Raw genomic sequence first — 13,319 nt, 5'->3', positions numbered from 1 at the left:
TACATCGGGGATTAATTTAATTTTTTGGTATATATTTTTACTACAGTTTCAAGATTCTGGAATGTAGATATAGTTCGTGTTAAAAAAAAAAAAAAGGTTTAGACAGGTTGATTCATTTAACTACCCAGCAGGATATGATTATTTTTTCTAAAATTAAATTCCAAAGAAGAAAATCTAACAACTTCATCCACATACATAAGCACACACTATATAAATAAATGTATATATACATAACACACACACACACGCAATGCGGTACTGACGTCTTGACCAGGCAAGAAATGTTTTCTTAAATGGAAATTGATTGGGTTTTAATTAATATATAAAAGCATGTCTTACTTTGGTATGTTTTTCCTTTGGATCAACTATGATGCATTAAATATATTTAATGCATCATAGTTGTATTATGATACTTCTTTTTCATTTGTTTTGATGAGCTACTGATATATTTAATACATGAAAATAAATACATGACTATTACACTTCTTAAACGTCCATCCACGTATCACCACTGGTCCACACATGGTGCCTGGGAAAATTCCTGAGGCCTTCAGACTCGGCTGGAAACTTATCCTGGGCAGGAGCTTGGCTTGAAGGGAGGGAGGAGGAACCCTCCAGGTTGGTGATCATACCATTTATTCACACTTGGAGGCGAGACAGTGTTGATGGAGGAGGTGGGAGGGCCCTCCTGGGGGACTCCCTCTGGGTTGGCACTGATACACCATGTGGCTATGACGGGACTGGCAGTAGGGATGTGGAGGGTTGATCCTCCAATCCTTGTCAGTGTGAAAAGTGGGGAGCAACTGGAGATGGTCAGAGGGGGGCATTGCCCACCCTTGCTCTCTGTCCTCAGCAATGCTCCATAAATGCCTGGTGGTCTCCCCCAAGGCCCGCCTACCAGCCCCATCCTCTGAAATTCTGCCCCTGGTTGTGACCCCATGGGCAAATGTACAGAAAGGACCAAGAAACTCACTTCCAAGGGCGCTTTGCTTTCTGGGTGGCTCTGCCCTGTGGGGGTGGGGGGCATAGCTGGCACTGGAACACTGACTGAAGGAGCGCTGGGAGTCACCAGGGGTCTCTGGAGGGTGACCCCTGAAGGGGCAGGCCTGGGATCTCGAGGCCCATTTGTACAGGGGATACTGGCGGGTGGTGACCTGTGCCAGGGACATGAAGATGGGTGAGGGAGCGGGAATGCTCCTGCCTCAGAGGGCGCAGGGTGTCTAACCCATTCACAGACAGCCTCCAGGAGCTGGCCACCACCCTGCACTCTGTCTTGGAGGGACCAGCTGGGTGAACGGCTCGCACTGGAGTCTCCTTGGGGCGGGGTGAATGGCTGCCCCTAGGGATAACTGGGGTTGTCCAGAAGAGAGCATGGAGCTTTGCAGCGTTTCCCCTCACCCTCCACTTGGCCTCCCAGCCGGTGCTCTCTGGTCATGAGCCCAAGAGAGACTCATCGCAGTAAGAAGGGGTCTGCCTGATCAGTCTGTATTTGTTCTTCCTTGGGTGAGGGTTGGGGTGCTGCCACTGGAGGAGGTGTACTCACAGCTCCCCTTGGCCCCTGATGCCTGTGACACCTGTCCCCACTCCTCTGGTTCTGTTGGCCTTCTTCCTCCAGGATGTCAAAGTCTGGTGGTATGGGCTGAGTGCCTGCAGGGCTGCAAACAAAGTCTCCTCCACATGTGACTGCCTAACCTTGATCTGGTAGCTGCCCGCGCAGCGCTGCTGAATGTGGAGGGCCTGCATCTGGCTGATGGCCAGCTCCACTGGGGTCTTCATGCCGCCTGTGGTCCTGAGTGACACAGGGGTGCTCTGCCTGCCAGGTCCTGCCTAAAGGGCTCCCTCCTGCAAAGAGATTTATAAGCATTGTCTTATTTCATCCTCTCAACAGTCCTGTGAGGTAGCTTCCATTATGTCCATTCTACAGATGATAAAATTGAGGCTTCAAAGGGTGAAGTCACAAGTGTCAGTCACACCTGAGCATCTTGGCTCACTGACGTCAGTGCAACCCTCGGTGTCCCCTGCTCCCAGGCCTGGACTCCTTTGCAGGGGCGCTTGGGCACGGGTGGCGCACGCTGTACATCCACATCCCCAGCTCTGAACTCGAGGAGCCTGTGACTCCCAGAAGTTCAGGCCACCCTCAGCCCCAGCTCCGCGAGGACTGACTCAGCACTGGCATCTGGGCCTTAGCGACCTAAATAGATATTTCTATAACTTTGTTCTTACTGAACCTTTATTTTTCAATGATTGGACCCTCCAGATTCTAATGGAAATTAAGAAGTTATTAATATGTTGAGAGTGTGCAGGTGTATTTTATTTTAGCTGTTGGTTTGTAGCTGCTACAGTTAGGAAACCTCTTTGTCTTTCTTTCTTTCTTCCTTTTTTTTTTTTAGGCCTCATGGGAACTCCATTTCAATGCTGAATATGTAGATAGAGTTATAAATTATATGTGTTGTAGATATGCTAATAACAAGTCAGTCTTTTCTTATGGCCTTTCCAAGAAATCATTCTGGAGAAGAGGCAGCAGAAAGTCTGTCTTGCTGTTTTCGAGCTCACAGAGAGTGACTGATACTCAGGAAAAAAATGAAAATGTTTAATTTTTATATTTCCACTTCAGTTTGAATGCAGATGAAAGTTGCATTTTTATTTATGGCTTGAAGGATAGCAAGGCCTGATAAGAAATCATAAAGAAAGATGGAAACCTCAATAGCAAATTTCATGCTGAAAATCTCATCATTTGTCACATATCAGTGACTAAAAAAAAAAAAAAAAACAGAGAGGAACCTTGACTTTGTGCCACACTCTAAACTTTAGACATAGCTGAAATAGCACTGTGTCATTGGCCATTCAAAGAGCATATGCAAAGGCCTGCGTGCTCTGGTTGAGGCATTGTCCTTGTACACCCTGGAAACCTAGACGTCATCCTGTGGGAGAGTTGACTTTGCAAATAGCTCCCCTCTTTTTCCTGACACATCGCAGTCTTAAGGTGTCAGTGTCGTCACAAGCTTCATAAGACACAGACAAGGGGAGACTTTGATCAGAAAGGCTGTTGCAGTGGGGAGACTGGTCTCATCTTAGAAATCTGCAAGCATGTCAAAAATCATATAGAAAAAGGTATGAAAAAGGTACCTGTTGCAAAGATTTTTCCCTCATTCCCTGTGCCTCTGGCCGTATGAAGATCCATGCTTTTTATAGAAAGACAAGAGGTCAAAAAGATAGCTAAGGATATGGAATCAGTGCATTTGGTAGTGTGGAGGTTAGAGGGCAAGAGTCCTCAAGATTTCTCATGGTCACCTAATTCCATGAATACCCTGTAAAATTAACTCAATTTTGAGGAGCTAGACTCCATGAAGTAGGGACTTTTATACTATGCATTTCATTTTAATTGAGAGACAGTGTCTAAAATAGACATTGGAATCAGATGAGCCAGGGTTTTTATCTCAGTCCTATCTTTTATTAGCTGGGAGATATTGAACAAATGGTCCAGTCTCTTTGAACCCTGCCTTCTTTGATTTATAAATCAGGAATGGTTATCAAAAGATCCTAATGAGATGGTGCAAGTCAATATAAACATGGAACTTGTGTAAAAATGTTAGATATAATTAATAATGAGTAGTTTCCAATCTTTTTTAGAAGCATCACTTACTTGCAAGTTAATTAAAAACCAATTAGCTATAATATGTTAGTGGAAAAAAAAGTGAACAGGGAGTGGCAAAGCAGACTTCTAAAAGATTGGGACAATTATGTAAATAGCCTGAATTTATTGATTTAATGCTAATTATTTTTAGCTTGAGTGAGTTTGTCAGACATATAATGGTTATATTAATATATCTTTGCTAGTTGGATTGGCTTAATTTTCCATGTAATTTTCAAGGCAGCATTGAACAGACAATAGCTATCATATGGGTTATTAGAGAACATTGCAGTTACTTTACACTAAAGAGTTGTCATTTGGGGCAATGATTTCAGAGAGAAGTGTAGCAATAAAAGCACTGTTAGATTTATATTTATCCATTCCATTGGAAGAGCTTCAAAAAAAAAAGAAAATACACATCAACAACTCTAATGAAGTCAGTTTTATTTCAGTGATTTACACATATAACTTTCATTCTTAAAAGAGAATGATATAGGCTTATCCCACTGAAAAAGACTCTTGAAACTCCCTTGGTTAGAAATGGAAGATCCAGTCATTATCTATAAGGCTAGTGACCCAAATATTTTTGATCAGTATTCACAGGAACTAGTGATCAAAATTTATTACTCGAATATGTGAATTCCTAATACAACCTCTGAAAATCCCTGGGTTTCAGGGAAGCATTTGTGACCCAGGAGAAATAAGAAGTTCAAGTGAACTATTTCTGTGACTATTTATAAGGGGAATTTTTAAAGAAGCCCACAGAAGGCTACAATTCAGTATGAGACACCAAGGAAGAGCACCCAGGAAATTGCTCTGATGACCTCCAAGATGCTGTGTTTACCTTTCTGCAGTTTCCACTTACGTGCAATGACGTGTGGCTGGATGCTGTCAGAGGAGGCGAAAGGAACATTTCTTAAGCTCACAAGCACAGAGTGCTAGAAATCTGAGGGCTTTTGACATCATTTGGTTTAAACTTCTCTTTTGGTGGAGGAGGTGAATGAGTTTGAAGTAGTTTGAATTCCACAAATACTTATTGCCCTAAGGAAACAGATGAGGGTAATTAACAATTATTATGTACTTTGTATTTTTTTCAGTATATCCTATACCACAAAGCTATATTTAGGTATTATATCTATTTCACATATGAGAACATTGATGTTCAATAAGGGTAAGAAATTTATATAAAGTTCACCAGCTAATAATTTTTGGATTTGAACCCAGAATGACCTCACTTTGCACTATGTGAGAGTGTCTCCTCAGGACCAGAATTCATTGTGATGAAGAAATCCACTTTGACTTTAAAGTATTGATTTCTTTTTATTTTTATACTATGATTTGCTGTGAAAGCATTGAATCTGAGTAGATAAAGTGGAAGATATAATCCAAGAAGGGAGACAGGAAGAAAAAAAATTTTATGATGCTGAAGTACTATCAGTGCTAGGATGAAGTAACTGGTAAGTGGATGAATGTAACAAAGCAGAGCAAGGAAAGTAAAGTCACTGCTTTGGGAGCTATGTAAAGACCCGAGAGCCTAGAAAATTAAGCTATACCTTTACTGGAAGATTCAGAAAACTGGAGCATGCAAAATTCTAAAGATGTGAGAAGCACATAGAACTGTAACTCAAGAGTTACTGATGGATAGTATCTTTCAGCTGTTCAGTTCAGTCTCTCAGTTGTGTCCGACTCTTTGTGACCCCATGAATCACAGCACTCCAGGCCCCCCTGTCCATCACCAACTCCTGGAGTTCACCCAAACCCATGTCCATTGAGTCGGTGATGCCATCCAGCCATCTCATCCTCTGTCGTCCCCTTCTCCTCCTGCCCTCAATCTTTCCCAGCATCAGAGTATTTTCCAATGAGTCAACTCTCTGCATCAGGTGGCCAAAGTATTGGAGTTTCAGCTTCAACATCAGTCCTTCCAATGAATACCCAGGCCTGATCTCCTTTAGGATGGACTGGTTGGATCTCCTTGCAGTCCAAGGGACTCTCAAGAGTCTTTTCCAACACCATAGTTCAAAAGCATCAATTGTTTGGTGCTTCATCATTCTTTCAGCTGAGGACTCCAGAAAAGAGTTAATTGACACACCTACCCAGGTTGTGAACTGTTTCATGGAGATATAAATCTTAGATTCATTGGAACCACTAATTGTTTAACTCCAGCTGAGTTTGAAGGAACAAAATAAGACATCTGTCTCCAAAACAGTGTTCCAAAGGAAACTTCAGTAAGAAGGGAAGAAAGACTTTGTGCTAAAATAAGCTTAGGCAATACCACAAATTAATTTTTTGCTCTTGGACAGTTTCAGGAAAGAAACCCGATAGACTTTGTTTAGCCCAGAATTTTCAAAAGAAACTTGACTATGGAACACTTTTTTTTGGTAATGTGTATTACTGTATGGAACAAAGTGTATCAACATGCAGTTCTTGACTACCTAGTGATATTTTTTGGTCTATCAACATATTTGAAAAGAGAAAAAATTAAAGACCAAAAATCCTGAAATAAAATACTAGTAAACAGAATCCAACAGCACATTAAAAGAATCATACACCACGATCAAGTGGAGTTTAATTACAAGGATGCAAGTATTCTTCAATATGCCCAAATCAATCAATGTGATATACATATAAACAAATTGGAAGATACAGATCATATGGTAATTTCGATGCAGAGAAAGCTTTTTACAAAATTTAATACCCATTTATGATAAAAACTCTCCAGAAAATGGGCACAGAAGGAACATACCTCAACATAATAAAGGCCATATATCGTAAGCCACAGTAAACATTATTCTCAATGGTGAAAAGCTGAAAGCATATCCTCTCAGATCAGGAATAACAAAGGTGCCACTCTTGCCATTACTGTTCAGTATAGTTTTGGAAGTCCTAGCCACAGCAATCAGAGAAGAAAAAGAAAAGGAATCCAGATAAGAAAAAAAGAAGTAAAACTCTCACTGTTTGCAGATGACATGATACTATACATAGAAAGCCCTAAAGATGCCACTGGAAAATGACTAGAGCTAATCAATGAATTTAGTAAGGTTGCAGGATACAGAATTAATATACAGAAATCCCTGGCATTCCTATACACTAAAAGAATGATCATAAAGAGAAATTAGGGAAATAATTCCATCCAGCATTGTAACAGAAAAAATAAAATACCCAGGAATAAACCTACCTAAGGAGACAAAAGACCTAAATACAGAAAACCATAAGACAGTGGTGAGAGAAAGGTGACACAACAAATGTAGAGATATATCATGTTCTTGGATTGGAAGAATCAAGATTGTGAAAATGACGAATGACAGTACTACCCCAAGCAACCTAGAAATTCAAAGCAGTCTGTACAAAATTACCAATGGCATTTTCCACAGAACTCAAACAAACAAACTAACAAATCACAATTGGTATGAAAACACAAAAGGCCCCAAATAGCCAAAGCAATCTTGAGAAAGAAAAGTGGAGCTGGAAGACTTCAGACTATATCACAAAGCTACAATTATCAAGACAGCATGGTTATGGCACAAAAACAGAAGTATATAAAAATGGAACAATATAGAATTCCAAGAGATAAACACATGAACCTATGGGGACCTTATCTTTGACAAATTAGACAAGAATTTTATGTTTTGGTGAATGGAGAAAAGATAGCCACTTCAATAAGTGGTGCTGGGAAAACTGGACACTATGTGTAAAAGAATGAAATTAAAACACTTCCTAACACTAAACACAAAAATAAACTCAAAATGGATGAAAGACCTAAATGTAAGGCCAGAAACTATAAAACTCTTAGATGAAAATATAGGAAAACAATTTTTGACATAAATCACAGCAATATCCTTTTTTACCCACCTCCTAGAGTAATGGAAATAAAAATAAACAAGTGGGGCCTAATTAAAATTAAAAACTTTTGCACAGAAGGCTATAAGCAAGATGAAAAGACAACCCTTAGGATGGGAGAAATAATTCAAAATGAAATAACTGACAGAGGATTAGTCTCCAAAATATATAAGCAACTTATGCAGCTAAATATCAGAAAAACCACTCAATCAAAAGTGGAAGGAAGACCTAAACAGACATTTCTTCAAAGAAGATATTTAGATGGCCAACAAACACATGACTCATTATTAGAGAAATTCAAATCAAAACTACAATGGGGTATCACCTCACATGAATCAGAATGGCCATAATAAAAAAATCTATAAATAATTAATGCGGGAGAGATTGTGGAGAAAAGGGAACCCTCTTGCACTGTTGGTAGAAATGTAAATTGATGCAGCCACTATGGAGAACAGTGTGGAGATTCCTTAAAAACTAGGAATAAAACTACCATATGACCCAGAAATCCCACTACTAAGCATATACCTTGAGGAAATCATAACTGAAAAGACACAAGTACGCCAATGTTCATAGTAGCACTATTTACAATAACTGGGACATGAAAGCAACCTGGATGTCTGTTGACAGATGAGTGGATAAGGAAGATGTGTCTATATACAATTTTAATTAGCAATAAAAAGGAACACTTTTGGGTCAGTTCTAGTGAGGTGGATGAATTTAGGGCCCGTTATACAGAATGAGGACTTCCCTGGTTGCTCAGCTGGTAAAGAATCTGCCTACAATGCCAGAAATGCCAGTTTGATCCCTGGGTCAGAAAGATCCCCTGGAAAAGGGATAGGTTACCCACTCCAGTATTCATGGGCTTCTCTGGTGGCTCAGGTGGTTAAGAACCCAGGTATTCCACCTACAGTGTGGGAGAAGTGGGTTCAGTCCCTGGGTTGGAAAGATCCTCTGGAGGAAGGCATGGCAACCCACTCTAGTATTCTTGCCTAGAGAATCCCCATGGACAGAGGAGACTGGCAGGCTATAGTCCATGGGGTCGCAAAGAGTCAGACAGGACTGAGTGACTAAACACAGCACAGCATACAGAGTGAAGTGAGAAAGAGAAAAACAGATTTCATATACTAACATATATATATATATATATATATATGTATATATGTATGGAATCTAGAAAAATGATACTGATGACCCTATTTTCAGAGCAGGAATAGAGATGCAGACATAGAGAACAGACTATGGACATACTGGGTAAGGAAAGAGTGGGATAAATTGAGAGTAGCATTGAAACATATACATTACCACATGTAAAAGAGATAGCTAATGGAAAGTTTCTGTATAATACAGGGAGCTCCACCCAGTGCTCTGACAACTTAGAGGGATGGAATGGAGTGGGGATAGTGGTGGAGAAATTTAAGAGGAAGGGGCTATATATATATATATATATATATATATATATATATATTTATGGCTGATTCACATTGTTGTATGGCAGAATCCAGCACAATAGTGTAAAATAATTATCCTCCAATTATAAATAAGTTCAAAAAAAGGCATAATTTTGTTTATATATATTTCCGTGTTTTTGAATAGAAGGTTAATTATTAGATTTTCAGAAATTTCAGTATTTTTTTAAACAGCCTCATAATGTGCTACGTGCACATAAATTGATCAGTTCATCTTGGGTTTAAGTATTTGTACATCATTTACTTATTGCTTAAAGTTGAGTCCAGGTTTTATTTTTAAATTGTGCATTTGAGCTCCAAATCATGAAAAATTGATTAAAATGTTTTACAAAAGCATAAAAGCCATAATAAAATTATAAGTAAATATATCCTCTCAAAATCACGTGGATATAGAAATATATCTATATGTTCTCAAAAAATTAATCAAATGCAGTAAGCTCACATATACAGCCAAAAGAAGAAATTGCAGGTAACAGATATAGGTTTGGCTGAAATGTTCTTTCATGTTTTTTCCATAAGATGAGATGGAAAATCCTGAACAAACTTTCTGGTCAACCAAATACAATGAATATTTAGATGGATATGTGGGAATGTGATTTTATAGCATCTGCAACATACTTATTTCTACAATTCTATCAAATATTGACAAGATGCCAAATTATTATGATCCTGTCTTCAAAGTATTGGTAAATCAGTCAAACCGGATTCTTCTAGGACAAGAATAAAACTAAAATTACGTTTATTCAGAGAACTGCTGAGGTCTCCAAGGTGTCAGAGCACAATGATCACAATTTTGGAAGCAAGAAAAGAAAGAAAAAGGAAATTGATGAAACCGGAAACCTGAAACTCCAAGTTTGGGGGAGCTTAACAAAAGTTTACATAAGAAATTATTAACTCATTATTCAGTTGAATAAGATAGTAAATTTACTGTGCAATACTTTAATTGAAGTGTAGTTGTTTTACCATATTGTGCTAGTTCCAGATGTGTAATGTACTGATTCAGTATTTTGCAGATTGTTTTCCTACTACAGATTATTACAGGATAATGGGCATAATACCCTGTGTTACACAGTAAAGCCTTGTTGCTTCTCAGTTTTATATATAATACTTTGTTAATTCCATACCCCTAATTTGTCCCTCCTCCTTCTTTCTCCCTTTTGGTAACCACAGGTTTGTTTTCTATGAGTCTGTTTCTGTTTTGCGTTTACATTCATTTGTATTGTTTTTTAGATTCTACATTTATATGTGGAATATGAGATCATATAATAGTGTTTGTCTTACTCTGTCTGACATTTTACCAAGCATAATATTCTCTAGATCCATTCACATTGCTGGAAATGACAGTATTTCATTCTTTTTTAAGGCTGAGTAATAATCCACTGTAACACATAGTGTATGTATGTGTGTGTCTGTGTGTGTGTGTGTCTATCATTTCTTTTTAATCTAGTCATATGTTGATGAGCACTTGGTTGCTTCCATGTCTTGGCTATTGTAAATAGTGTTGTTATGAATATTAGGTTGGGTATACATTTTTGAATGAGTTTCTTTTCTGGATATATATCCAGGAGTGGAATTGCTAGATCATATGGTAAGCGATTTTTAAAATTTTAATGAACCTCTACTGTGAGATTTTTTTGTTGTTGTTACTATTTTTCTCTCCCTACCTAAAAAAAAAGGCCTGAGTCCTAATATTGGGGGTAAGATTATAAACCAGTATAAGCTGGATTTAGAAAATGCAGAGAAACCAGAGATCAAATTGCCAACATCTGTTAGAACATAGAAAAAGCAAGAAAGTTCCAGAAAAACATCTACTTCTGTTTTATTCACTAAGCCAAAGCCTTTGACTATGTGGATCACAAACTGTGGAAAATTCTTAAAGAGATGGAAATACCAGACCACCTTACCTGCCTCCTGAGAAATCTGTATGTAGGTCAAAGAAGCAACAGTTAGAACTGGACATGGAACAATGGACTGGTTCCAAATTGGGAAAGGAGTATGTCAAGGCTGTATATTGTCACCTGCCTATTTAATTTATATGCAGAGTATATCATGTGAAATCATTATATGCAGAGTATATCAGGCTGGTTGAAGCACAAACTGGAATTAAGATTGCTGGGAGAAATATCAATAACTTCAGATAAGCAGATGACACCACCCTTATGGCAGAAAGTGAAGAACTAAAGAGCCTCTTGATGAAAGTGAAAGAGGAGAGTGAAAAAGCTGACTTAAAACTCAACATGCAAAAAATGAAGATCATGGCATTCAGTCCCATCTTTTAATGGCAAATAGATGGGGTAACAATGGAAACAGGGACAGACTATTTTATTGGGCTCCAAGATCACTGCAGATGGTGACTGCAGCCATGAAATTAGAAGACATTTGCTCCTTGGAAGAAAAGCTATGACCAACCTAGAAAGCTTATTAAAAAGCAGAGACATTACTTGACCAACAAAGGTCCATCTAGTCAAAGCTATGGTTTTTCCAGTAGTCATGTATGGATGTGACAGTTGGACTATAAAGAAAGCTGAGTGCCGAAGAATTGATGCTTTTGAACTGTGTTGTTGGAGAAGACCCTTGAGAGTCCCTTGGACTACAAGGAGTTCCAACAAGTCAATCCTAAAAGAAATCAACTCTGAATATTCATTCATTGAATATTCACAGTCCTTCCAATGAATGTTCAGCTGAAGCTGAAGCTCTAATACTTTGGCCACCTGATGCGAAGAACTGACTCAGTGGAAAAGACCCTGATGTTGGGAAAGATTGAAGGCAGGAGGACAAGGGGATGACAGAGGATGAGATGGTTGGATGGTGTCACCTATTCGATGGACATGAGTTTGAGCAAGCTCCGTGAATTGGTGATGGACAGGGAAGCCTCGTGTGCTGTAGTCCATGGGATCACAAAGAGTCAGACACGACTGTGCAACTGAAATGAAATGCATGGATAATTCATATTGAGAATGAAATTTTAAAATTTATAATTTTAAAATCAAATAACACTATTGGATGTTGCTTAACACAAGGGTATGTGATTTAGAAAGGGTCTTATTATCATGTACTTACTAAATACAAAGCAATTTCAACTGTTACCCACCAGTGATGTGCTGAACAAGGATACACATTTGGTAAATACACAGTGAGTTTTTGAGTAGAAAGTACTCAGTGACTCTGTTTTGGTCATCATTAAATATAATGCCACAGAAAGATTTTTTAAAATTGTATTAATAAATGATTAAATATTTAAGCTATGCTGCAGAGTACTAAAAGTGTTCTGAGATTGGTGTGGCAGAGTTCATCATTTGTATAGGAAGGAATTGCATTCATGGCTAGGTAGAAGATTGCCTTGAACACCACAGAACAAATAGCTTTATCCACAGTTAATGTCCGATTGGACACCTTTTCTTTCTCTTCATTCAATAATATTGAATAGTGAAAATTATGTATATGGTGACATTATTATCAGTGTTCATATTTCTTTTCAGTGTGTTGGAGAAGAAATGGACAGCCTCTATAGGATTGGTTTTTCACTGGAGTATTCTGGGTGTCAATGGGAAACAGGTTTTTGAAATGAAGATGATATATAAATGAAATGAAGATGATATAAATTATTTCTTCTTGATATTGATCACACCAATAATTTCAATTGCTTCTTCAAATGATGGATCTTAGTGATATGTTTGAATCTTGAAATTTAAAACTATTGCTTAAAAATGGAAATAGCATGATTTTATTTTTTAAATTAATGTATACCAAGATTTAAAATAAGACTAAATTATGGAATAAATGGCAGTTATTTTTTGGTATGTGGTGGTTTAGTTGTGTGTCCTGTGTTTGTTTTTGCCAATTCTGACAACCCTACCCCAAAGAGGAAAGGTGTTTGGATGCCAAGCAGCCCCCAAATGACAAATGTCCATTAAAATGTTAAATGTGAAGATTCTAGTAAGATCAATGCACAAAACTAGAATAGAGTACAGCATACCTAGTGCTATAATAGAACTGTTTGTAAAGATTTGTAAGGCAATATCTGAGATTTTTTTTTCTGACTAAAAGAGGATTTTTTTTTTTTTCCTGACTAAAAGTTGCCTGGACATTTGGCCAAAGTTGTAGATTGGGATGAATTTTGAGCTGAGTCTCAAAATGAGTACAAGTTTGCCAAGTAAGAAAACAGAGGGATAAGGATTCACCGGCAGAGAGAATGACAGGGATCAAGGCGCACAGTCATAAAGTGACAGTCATGAGTGTGTTAGGGTTTGCATGAAAAGTTTACATGTGTAAGTAGTGACTGGAGACAGGTCTGCACAGGGAGCTAGGGATAAAGTTGGGAAGGGTTTTATGTACTAGAAGAAACAGGGATCCTTTAGATACATTTAAATCAGCTGAGTTTTGAA

At 38.2% G+C, this 13,319-nt stretch overlaps 1 long non-coding RNA gene and 1 pseudogene across 4 annotated transcripts in view; one reads left to right on the top strand and one right to left on the bottom strand.

Annotated features, from left to right (window-relative positions):
• The window catches only part of LOC123335099, a 459,666-nt gene that overhangs the window by 260,833 nt on the left and 185,514 nt on the right, over positions 1-13,319 (top strand). The gene's annotated exons all lie outside the window — the stretch shown is intronic.
• LOC112586932 lies at positions 596-1,885 on the bottom strand (annotated as a pseudogene).

This window comes from Bubalus bubalis, chromosome 9 (genome assembly GCF_019923935.1).
Source record: "Bubalus bubalis isolate 160015118507 breed Murrah chromosome 9, NDDB_SH_1, whole genome shotgun sequence".
NCBI classification, from domain to species: domain Eukaryota; kingdom Metazoa; phylum Chordata; class Mammalia; order Artiodactyla; family Bovidae; genus Bubalus; species Bubalus bubalis.
Note: the sequence above shows the minus strand (reverse complement) of the source record. Positions and strands in the feature narration are given on the sequence as shown.